This window comes from Camelus ferus, chromosome 22 (assembly GCF_009834535.1).
Source record: "Camelus ferus isolate YT-003-E chromosome 22, BCGSAC_Cfer_1.0, whole genome shotgun sequence".
Taxonomy (NCBI): domain Eukaryota; kingdom Metazoa; phylum Chordata; class Mammalia; order Artiodactyla; family Camelidae; genus Camelus; species Camelus ferus.
In genome coordinates this window covers 824081-836478 of record NC_045717.1, presented here as the reverse complement: position 1 = coordinate 836478, position 12398 = coordinate 824081, and positions in this window count along the sequence as shown.

Below are 12398 nucleotides of genomic sequence, written 5' to 3'. Positions count from 1 at the left end.
CGAGGAAGAGAACTTACTACCAGTTTTCATTAGATGGGAATCTTCTGGAAGAAAGTGTTTACGTTTCCATGGGTTCTCTGCACTGCCTGCCAAAGCTCAAATGCTCAATGAATATTATTACTATTACTGGGGACAAGCTGGTGAAAGAGGATATGCTGTGCCTGTTGACAAAGTTATACAAGTTTTTCCCAACCAAGCAATGACATGCAGTAACCAACCATTGCTACCATTTTGCAGATAATGGATTACTGGGGGATTTGTCTTTTAAACATTTTTCAATTACTGCCACTTGGTTTTTAGAACAGATTGAGATGATTTAAGGCTTAAGACTCTTCATGGCATTCTCAAACACCTCGGTCCAAAACAGATGCTACAGACCAGACTGACTGGAGATTTTTAAAAAATCCTTCCAAACAGTATTAGCATTAAACCTCCCATCTATGCCGCTAAAGAGAACTGCCAAATTCTGAAAACAATTTTTCCATAAAGATTAAATGAATATAATTTTACATTTTGCTTGCTCCATTAATATCAAACAAGTAGGTTCTAAACAAAACACAGCACAAATTCCATATTTTATGATTCACACTTTAGAAAAGAAAAAAAAAACTATTCAGAATACTTTTTAGGATTTTTGCATCTCCTAGTTTGAGCCTGAAGCCAATTTGTGGAATAAATGTAAGTCATGCATGTATATGCCAAATACTCTTCTTTAATCTTTTAAACTCTGCTTTCAACTTTTTCTTATTTTCACCAATTGGGGTTCATTTTTTTTTCTTTTTTTAAGTATAAATTGAATGATTCAAGTAATGCATGCTCTTCATAGATCATGAAGTAGAAGAACTAACCACCACGACTTCATATTCATACAGTTTGATATATTTCAACATATCAATAAGTTTTGACATCTACAACAGCACTCAATTCTAATCATCATCCAAAGTAGCCAGATCACAAGGAGTCAATATCCATCCTTTGGTCAAAAGATAAACAGAAGCGCCATGAGTTAGACACCTCAGCCAAATCACTTATCATATCAGAGGCTGAACATTTGGCATAATTTGTTTCTAACTCCTTTTACTATAACCACATTGTCTAGGAAAATAAAAACCTGGAAAGCAAAAGGTCATGGTACTACTGACCCACCCTCATGGATGACAAAATAATTTGGAAATAAATTGGTAAAGGACAGCAGACAATAGAATATTTCCATTGAAAATGCCTAAGAGAAATAGCTCAAATGCTGCATACAGCAGTAAGAACATCTTCATCGAGAGGAAATACCTTGTGTTATTGAATGGCCCAAAAGGTCCTGGAGTTGAAAAAACTACCAACGGAGTTCAATTTAGAAGGTGTTTATTTCCACTTTTGAAGGAGGGAAAATGACCTTTGCATTGTCACACATGCCCCCACATAAGAAAAGATGCAATATTCTTACTTTGGTGCAAATGCATTTTAAAAATAACAATTAACATGGTTTCCCTCCAGCTGAGGGTAGTGTGTGTTAGATGTTTTTAGACCACGAGCCAGCATTTAGAAAGTACACTATTACTTTGCAAAAATGATACATCAATAGGTGAATGGATCTTCAAAGAGGAGAGCAAAACTCGGGGATGTTCCTTGTGAAGAGTGTGCCACACTGGCCTTCTTCCTGAAGGACCTAGGGCTGGTCATGGAATGGACAGCTCAGTCAGTCCTCATGCAGACTGAAGCCTCAGCAGAAGCACCAGGTTCTCTAAAAGGATAGAATTAAGAGCCAGGAGACCCTTCATATGCAAGGATTAGAAATAACCAAGACTTCATCAGCTTCAATGGATAATCATTTCTTAAGCTATCCCTGCTTTCCAAGGAGACAGATTTAGAGTCAGGGTAATGAGAAAGGGAGGACAGATAAAAGGAAGACAGTAGTGAGAAAGTTCCTTTCAAGGCATAAATCAGATCATGTCACTCTGCTTTAAACCGCCAATGGCCTCCCATCTTAGAGAATAAACCAGAATCTTCACTGTGGCATCATGATTTGACCGCACCTCCTCTCCCACCTCCCTCTCCCCACTTCTCTCCCTCCAGGCTTACTGCCCAGGACTTAAACATGCCAACCACACTTCTACCTCAGAGCCTTTGCACTTGCTATTTCTTCTGCCTGGCACCTTCTTTCCCTAGACCAGGAGCTGTCAAACTTTTTAAGGCCAGACAGTAAACTGGTTAGGCTTTGCAGACGGTATGGTCTCTTCTGCAACTACTGAACTCTGTTCTTATGGTATGAAAACAATATGTAAACCAATGAATGTGGCTGTGTTCCAATAAAACTTATTTACAAAAGTGACAGGCCAGACTTAGCCCATGGGCAGTACTTTGCCAGCCCCTGCTCTAAATACGTTCAGGGCTTACTCACTCATTTAATTCAGGACTCTGCTTGAACGTCTCCTTCTCAGAGAAGCTTTCTCTAACCAACCTATAGAAACTAGTACCTCCAACCATTTATACTGTTTCCCGTTCCTGCCTTATATTTTGCGTAGCATTTGTCACCTTCCAATTTACGCTTTTATGTGTTTATTGTCATACACACACACACACACACACACACACACACACTTGAAGGACAGCTTCATGTGAGTAAGTAGAAACACAGGTTCAATGTTGTACTCCTAAGGTCTAGATCTGTACCCGGCACTTACTAGGTGTTAAATCAATATAGTATTTGTTCAATGAATATTGAATAGTTAATACTTATTAAGGAGTTAATTGCATGTTGCATGAGAGGCTTAGAGATAGAACTAAGGCATCTAATACTAGCCAGTTAGATAAAAATTGCAGTCAAAACTCGAGCACATTTTGGGAATTGCACTAGATTCAGATTTTCCAAAGTGTGTTCTGAAAAACCCTAGTTCTATGAATCTTTACTTGACACATTAGCAGCTCTACCTGTACTGAGTTTTTGTAGTTTTCCATGGACCTTTTTCTTTTTCTCTTTTTTAAGCAGAAGACATGGGCCTTCTAAGTCATGGAGTTTTGAGGGGGGTCTCCTGCATTACAGACATCTTTACATACTTCCCTTTACTCCCACTGTAGAGCAGCAACTCGATTTCCCCTTGATAGTCAGGCTCGATCACCCCAGCTAGTACAGAAACCCCCTTCTTTGCCTGCTGACTGCTCTAGGAGGAGCCTGAGATGCCAGGTGGCAGTTCAATTTCCACTTCCATTGTGGTGTCACTTGGAGGAAGCAGAGGCAGAGATTCTAGAAAAGACTGTAGATTTGAGCTTTCTATATAAATATTCCTGAAGTATAATTTTCAAAAAGATAAAAATCATGGAGGGAGGGTATAGCTCAGTAGTACAGTGTATGCTTGGCATGCAAGAGGTCCTGGGTTCAAGCCCCAGTAACCCCAGAAATAAATAAATAAACCCAATCCTCCCCCCAAAAAAAGCAAAAAATATTTTACAAAGATAAAATCATGACTCTAGCACAAATATAAAATTAACATGTGTCAAAAATCATATTTAACTTATCAGTTGATTTTTTTAAAAAATCAGTAAAATGTTAAAACCAGTCCCAAAAGAATTTGAGAAGTTAGGTATTTATAAGCACTATTAGGATAAAGTTTTCTGGGCTAGAAACAAAACTGACTGATGTCCAACAGGGTCATTAACAGTAACATTTGGAGTTATCTCTTCTTTGGGCAGAAATTATTTGCATCTCTACAGGACAAAATTCTGCAAGTTTACCTCTGCTTCTAGTGGACTGGCCCACATAATACAATGTCAACCCCAGCACTGCACTGGAAAAGCACCTGTAATCTTTTTTTTTTTTTTTTTTTTTGGTCTATTACCTATTAATATACTTTAACAGGACCAAGACATGGAGCGTTAAAGTGACATGCCCCATATCACACAGCATGTTAATGTAACTTGGGGTTCAGAAACCAAAATCCCCTGAATCCTATCTTGGTTCCTTTCTAAATACTGCCATCAGCTTTCCCCCCACATATCTTAAGTAGAAAAAGTTAGAAAGGGAAGTTTCTCTCCTTCAAGTTATTCTACCTTCATGTGATTCTTTGCCCATTCTTCTAGAAGGAAGGTGGCATGGTTGTGAAGGCATAGTTTGTGGAGTCAGGTCTGAGTTCAAATTCTCCCTTGGTCTCATATTTGCAGGGTGCCCTTGTGCAAAGCTTTAATGCCCCAGTACTGAAGATATTGCAAACTATGTATAACATAATAATAGCTACCACCTTCTAGTTTCCCTTCCTACCCACCTTCAACTAATAATGTTTTATTTCACTAATGACATCATTCAGAATCTATCACCTGGGAATGAAGGCTATTCTTGTGTGGTCTACCTCAACTATTACAACTTTAAATTATCATCTAAACATCAAAAAGCCTGACAAAGTGACAAGACCATATCTAGAGACGGTCTGAAGAAACTTCTTTGGTAAAAGGGGACAGTAGAGTTTTTGTTTCATTTTGACCTAATACAGGAAGGAAAACATTTTCCTTATTCAAATGTTCAAAACTTTAAGTTGGCATACCAGGGCCAGTGGGTGGAAGTGATTAGGAGGACTTCTGCTATATATAACTGACGTTCATGCCACAGCAGTACAGTTTAAAAATTGCTGTCACATAAATTCTGCCAGATCATCCCCTGATCACAGAAATGGTGGCCTTGGGCAAGTTTCTCTCACAGCCTCAGTTTATGTTCTTGTAAAACAGAGAAGAATGGCTTCCCATCAGAGACCCTAGCATGGAGCAAGCCATCATCACCAGCACCAGCAGCGGCAGCATCGCTGCCATCATTACCATCATCATCATCACTGTCATCATTTGAGGGATAAGGAAACTGAAACATAGCACAGTTAAGGGACTGGTTCACTGTCACAGAGGCAGATCCAGCCATCGTTTACCAGCTGTATATCTCTAGGCAATGTCTGTGGAATAAGATGATGATATTTGCTCCACCTACCCATAGTTCAGGGCTGCTGTGAGAAGAAAAAGAAACCACAAATGTCAAAAGCATCTGGAAATGATTTTATGGATGGGGAAAGTAGGGCATAGGGAGGTAAAGTAACTTGCCAAGGGCACACAGCCTATAAATGTCACAGCCAAGATTCAAACTCAGTCAGTCATTTTGCATAATCCATGCTCTTATTCACATTATATTGCTTCTTCAATATAAAAAATGTATCTTGATGGATATAAATTTATATACAATTGTATACACATAATTATCATGACAGACAGACAAAATATATATTTTGTATACTTATTTCTGGTAGATTTTCTCATGTCATTTAAAATTATTTGTTTCCTTCTCCATTTCCCCTACCAGCCTCTAACACTTTCAAGGGCACCATTTTAATTTCCAAGGAGTGCTGTAACAAATTATCAAACTGGGTGCCTTAAAGCAGCAGAAATGTATGCTTTCACAATTCTGAAGGCTGAAGTATGAAATTAAGCTGTAATAGGGCCACGTTTCCTCTGAAGGCTCTAGGGAAGAATCCTTCCTTGCCTCTTGGCTTCTCGTGTTGCTGGCAATCCTTGGCATTCCTTGGCCTACAGCCACATCACTCCAATTTCTGCCTCCATCTTCATACGGCCATCTTCTCTTTGGGTATCTCTCTCTAAATCTCTCTCTCCTTATAAGAACACCTTATAGGGCCCACCTTAATCCAGTATGACCTTATCTTTTTTCATTGAAGTATAGTTGATTTACAATATTATGTCAGTTTCAGGTATATAGCATAGTGATTCAATATTTTTAAAGATATACTCCATTAAAAGTTATCACAAAATAATGGCTTTAAGTCCCTGTGCTGTAAAATACATCCTTGTTGCTTATCTATTTTATACACAGTAGTTTGTATTTCTTAATTCCATACCCCTATCTTCCCCCTCTCCCCACCGCTCTCCCCACTGGCAACCACTAGTTTGTCTTCTACATCTGTGAGTCTATTTCTATTCTGCTATATACATTCATTTATTTTATCTTTTAGATTCCACATATAAGTAATATCATATGACGCTTGTCTTTGACATTTCACTAAGCATAATATTCTCGAGGTCCATCCATGTTGCTGCAAAGGGCAGAATTTCATTTTTTTATGTGGCTGACATATATATATACACACACACACACACACATACACACACACACATACATACACCCACCACATCTTTATCCATCCATCTGTTGATAGACACTTGGGTTGCTTCCATATCTCGGCTATTGTAAACAGTGCTGCTCTGAACACAGGGGTGCATGTATCTTTTAGAATTAGTGTTTTCATTTTTTCCAAGTATATGCCCAAGAGTGGAACTGCTGGATCATATGGTAGTTCTATTTTTAGTTTTTTGAGGAACCTCCACACTGTTCTCCATAGTGGCTGCACCAAGTTACATTCCCACTAACAGTGTACAAGGGTTCCATTTCTCCACACCCTCACCAATGTAAGTTATTTTTTGATGAAAGCCATTCTGACAGATGTGAGGTGATATCTCACTGTGGTTTTGATTTGCATTTCTCCGATGATTAGCAATGTTGAGCATTTTTTCATGTGCCTGATAGCCATCTGTATGTCTTCTATGGAGAAATGTCTATTCAGGTCTTCTGTCCTTTTTTTGATTGAGTTGTCTTTTTTTTTATATTGACTTGTATGAGCTATTTATATATTTTGGATATTAAACCCTTGTCAGTCATATTATTTGCAAATATTTTCTCCCATTCCATAGGTTGTCTTTTCGTTTTGTTGATGGTTTCCTTAACTGTGCAAATGCTTTTAAATTTAATTAGGTCCCACTTGTTTATTTTTGCTTTTGTTTCCTTTGCCTTAGGAGACAGATTCAAAAAATATTTTTGCAATTTATGTCAGAGTGTTCTGCCTGTTTTCCTCTAGGAGTTTCATAGTATCTAGTCTTACATTTAGGTCTTTAGTCCATTCTGAGTTTATTCTTGTGTATGGTATTAGAGAATGCTCTAATTTCATTCTTTTACATGTAGCTGTCCTATTTTCCCAGAAACACTTATTGAAGAGATTGTCTTTTCTCCACTGTATATTCTTGCCTCCTTTGTCATAGATTAACTGACCACAGGTGTGTGGGCTTATTGTGAGATCTCTGTTCTGTTCCATTGATCTATCTGTCTGTTTTTGTGCCAGTACCATTCTGTTTTGATTAGTATAGCTTTGGGTATAATCTGAAGTCAAGGCAGGGGATACCTCCAGCTGTGTTCTTTTTTTCTCAAGATTGCTTTGGCAATTTGAGGTATTTTGTGATGCCATATAAATTTTAGGATTATTTGTTCTTTTTAAAAATTTTTTAATCTTTTTTATTTTAGTGGGAGGGAGATAATTAGATTTATTTATTTATTTGTTTATTATTAGAGGAAGTACTGGGGATTGAACCCAGGACCTCATGCTTACTAAGCATGCACTCCACCACTTAAGCTATACCCTCCCCCTGGATTATTTGTTCTTGTTCTGTGAAAAACATCATGCTATTTTGATAGGGATTGCATTAAATCTGTAGATGGCTTTGGGTAGTAGAGCCACTTCAGCAATATTCTTCCAGTCCAAGAGCACAGGATGTCTTTCCATTTCTTTGTATCATCTTCAATTTCCTTCATCAACGCTTTATAGTTTTCAGAGTATAGGTCACTATGACCTCATCTTAACTAATTATATCTACAAAGATCCAATTTCCAAGTAAGTTCACAATCTGAGGTTCTTAGTGGATATGAATTTTGGGGGAACACTATTAACCCAGTACAGGCACCAACTGTGTTTAATTTTTACAGCCTTCTAGGCACCTCGCCCAGTGTAAGGTACATACAGATTCAGCCAGATACAGCTTAGTGGTTGAGCATGCAGGTGCTGGAGTGAGACTGCCTGGATCAAATGTTAGTTCCACGCTTACTAGCTGTGAGCCTCAGGGCAAAGTTTCCAAACTCTCTATGCATTGAAGTCCTAATGTGTAAATAGTACTTATTTCACAGAGTTCTAATGAGATTTAAATTCATCAATTCATGTCAAGTGCTTAGAACAATCATTAGCCCCGTAACAAGCATTCAACAAATAGTATTAGCATTATTTTTAGCCAACAAACACAATGAATATTTGTTAAATAAAACAATGAAATCAAGGAGTGTCAGAAAGCACTGAAAACAGCTTACATTTAAGCTGTTAATATTATAAAATATTTTCACATCAGCCTTTTCTCTCTGCATGGTCTTTTTTAGAGCATCAGTGAACATTCAATTTAAAAGAAAGAAGGGCTGTAGGAGCAAAGAAGGTGAAAAGAAAAAGCTTTCTCTTCCTTCTCCCTCAGGGGGAAAAAATTCAAAAGAGCCAAGGAGAAGCAGTATTATTTGTAAGAGACCAATGCTAGGAAAATGGAAATGCTTTTCTGAAAGGAAGTAGAAGATTAATACCTGGAGGGTCTAAACTGTAATTATGGTATTGATCTCAGGAAAGCCTTGGATGGATCTACTTATTTTTCCTATTTTGCTCACCATTGTCATTAAAATGGGCTCACACGTAAGGGTCTGCAGACTGCAAATATCTCAACATCACACATCAAGACAGGCAAAAAAAGTCCTGTTAGTGGGTCCTGGGAGGTATCAAAGTGACATTCAGTATTTGGTGTTCCCACTAGTTCCCTCTTACCAGGAATTTTCTTAGTGGTTTTGGGGACTAATGTAACAAGCTGTTAATGAAGTGGCAAGGCAACATCAGGCTGCAAATCAACCTGAAGTTACCGTGTCCTGGCTCTATCCAGCCTGTGGGTTGACTGACCTCAGATTAAAAATGAATTAAGGCTGATTTACATCTTTCCTCTCTAGCCCCATTGAGGAGGTGAACTTTTTTTGATTCCAGATGTATCTCCTCAGCTTCTTTCCCTTCCAAGCTGTTCAGAATCCATCAACAATAGTCACCTTTCCTACTTGGTTGGACAAACACAGCCCAGTGTTTTGCTGGGAGCCTCTGATGGCCTCCAAACCCAACAAAAGCATTGAAACTGATGACTGGGAGCTCTGGATTGTTAAAAAACAGTCTTAACTCATCATAAATATATAAGGGGTACTTTGGGGCAGTTGGTGGACGAGTTGGAGATGTTCTTGAGGCCTTGTGGGGATCTGATTCTGTGGATCTACTTTTACTAAGTCATTCAGTGAAAACTCTTAATGTTCCATGTCCTCCTTCACTGAAAATCTACACCAGCTGCAGAGAGTTTAAAATGGCTGGATCTTATTCTGGAATGGGAATGAGGAATGAGGCTGGAGAGAAAGGCAGAGATGAAACAATGAAGGCACATGCCTATTTAAGGATCTTGGGATTTCTCCTATGTAACGGTACGCCATTGTGAGGTTGTGAGCAGTGGAAGAACATGAGCGATTTTGCATTTCAGAACGTAATTCTGGCTGTAGAGTACAGAGGAAATCAGATGAAGATGAGAGAGGGGTGGTGGCTTAAGGTTTGGAACTAAATATCCCTGCTGTAACCTGACGAGGTCCGTCTACTGCTGAACAGAACCTACGCAAAGGAGGAAAACTGCTGGTCAAGACAAAGACAGAAACAAAATGGAACCTAGAAATTTGTATAAAAATTTTGGCTAGTTAAAATTTATCAAAATCTGCCATGTGACCAGCTGAAAATTCAGCAACATTCCGATTCTGGTTACAATCCAGAGTTAAGCAGAGTACGCGAAACAGTAAGGATATGATCACTCTGTGGTTAAGAACACAAGATTTAGCATCGGACAGGACTGAGTTCAAGTCTCTAATGTGTCACTTTCTGTTCCTTTTTGTTTCTGTGCCTTTGATGTGTTGCTTCATCTCTCACATTCTCAGTGTCCCCATCTATAATGACAATAATGGCAGGCACACCTGATTTGCAACGCCACTGTGAGATTCATGCACGTGAAGTGTTAGAACCTATAATACAGGGTTTGTGGCGAGGATCTTGTCCCCCAAACTCAGGGATCTCTTTCCATGTAGGGGGAACTCACTGGGGTATTTCTTCTGGCCACTCTCAGCCCCTCCCTGGAAAGGAAAAGTGACTGAATCTGACTGTGGAGTTTGAAAGTGTGCTCCTGCCCCCTCTTCTCTCCTTTCTCTTAGGGGACGGCCGATCTTCCAAAATTACATGTCGTGCTCTGGTCTTGCCATAGCTTTCAACATAATGGAAATGTTTTCTATAAAGGAAATGTTTTCAGCATTTTCCTTTGGGGGAAAGCCTACAGTTCTCCAGAACAACGTATGACTCAACAGATAAGTCTGAATAATTCTACAGAGCAAAATTTTAGAGCCTGCTCGCCCACAGATGTAAATCACATTTTCTAATATCAGCACTATTTATAATAAAAGTGACACAGGTATACCACGCAGAATGTATCTTTGGTTAATGTTTTCTCAGGAAAATGTCTCTTGATTTTCAGTAGACAAACTTCACGTGAGTACTTTTCAGGGGAATGAGGGTTGTATTAAATAATTACATTTATGCCTTAAAAAATCAATACAACCTTTTTAACAAGAGCATGCGGGAAACATCTCAAGCTTCACTCCTAATACAATTGGCATTTAGAATAAATCAAATTTGGATGGATCAGAAGCACACATAGATATTTTGAAGTTGCCCAGAGTGTCAACAGAGGGGATTTGTGGCTAAGATGCTGTTGGCATTAAGAAAGACCTTATTGTAGGTAAAGCAATTACTTGTTAACAATCATATTAATTATTTGGTGCCAAGGAAGCAATGTTTTAAGCAACTTACTTCATGTTATGACACTTTGTTCTTTACATATGGGCATTTTCATGTGTTTTAGTTGGTTGAGGGTTTGGGTTGACTGGTAATACATAGTAATTTTTCCTATTTAAAATAACTGGGAAAGGACTCCTTTAGCATCTTGTGCAGAACACCTAATTTCATTAACAGAAAACCAATTATTAAGCAGGAGATGTTTGCAGCTGGGCCTCCCATCTGCCTCACCTCTTCATCTGATTTTTTCAATTAATTCACAACTGAATGGAAAAAGCAGATGGCTGTTCGTTGGTCTCCACTAATAAATAGAATATGACAAAGTGATAGGATGTCACTTCTGGGATCGGGTTACAAAAGACTGTGATTTCAGTCTTGCTCTCTCTGATTCTTACTGCTTACTTGCTCTAAAGAAGCAAGTGGCCGTGTTTTGAACTGCCCTATGGAGAGGCCTACGTGGCAAGGAATTGAGGGAGTCCTATGGCTGACACCCAGCAAGAAACTGAAGCCCTTTAGATCTATGAGGCCTACAAGAAACTGAATCCTGCCAGCAAGCATATAAATGAGCTTAGAAACAAATCCTCCACCATTTGAGCCTTGAGATGATTGCAGTCCTGGCCAGCATTTTGATTGCAGCCTTTTAAAAGAGTCTGAGCCAGGGGACCCAGCTAAGCCCTGCACAGATTCCTCACCCACAGAAACTGCACAATAATAAATGTTAGTTGTATTAAGCTGCTAAGTTCTAAGGCAATCTGTTGTGCCACAGTAGATAACTAATACATTCAGTAAATGTATGCTGATGAAAGAACAAATGCATGACTTAATTATTCCCCAAAGAGCTCAGCTGATTTGGCTCCTTAAGTACTTACTGCTAGGAAACCGAGCAAGACTTTCTGAATCTGCTCTGGTGTTTATGGAAACGAAATAGGGCATGCGCCCAAAACTTGGTTGGATCCCATCAGTGTAAAGCAAGCCTAAATTCAGAGAATTTCTGTCTGGAAGGGAACACTGAGGTCATTGGCCAAATGCCCGCATTTTATAGAAATGGAAACTGAGGCTGAGAAGAGCTAAGTGACTTGCCCAGGGCCACAGGGTCCATGGAGGTGGCATACTAGATCCAGGACTTCTGATTCCCTCTCCAGGGCTCTTCTCCAGCATCCCATGGCAGTGTTTAGAGGACAGGAGTATCAGAAGGGCTGGGGAACCCTGAATATACAAAGTAAGGTTCAAGCAGGGCTTGGAAGAATGGTAGGGTTAGGGAAGGCACTACACATAAGGGGTACATGACAGAAAAACAGTGATGGGACTTTGTCTCCTGAAAATCAAAATCTCCAGGGTTTGGTCAATTATTCTGAAGGTCAAATGAAAGCTAAGGATGGAGAGGCCTTGTAAAGAAATGGCACCTACAAGGAGGAAAGGTCAGCAGAGAAAAAAGGACAAATCCTGATGGACAGGCAAACCAAGGAAGGAATATTTGCATGAGACTTTATGGCAGGCAGCCCGAGTGAATCTGGAAGTAAGAAAAATGGCTGGGCAGGGGAGGGGGAACTGGACGAAGGCAGTCAAAAGCTACAAACTTCCAGTTCTGAGATAAATAAGTACTAGGGATGTGATGTACAACATGATTAATATACTTAACACCGCTGTGTGTTA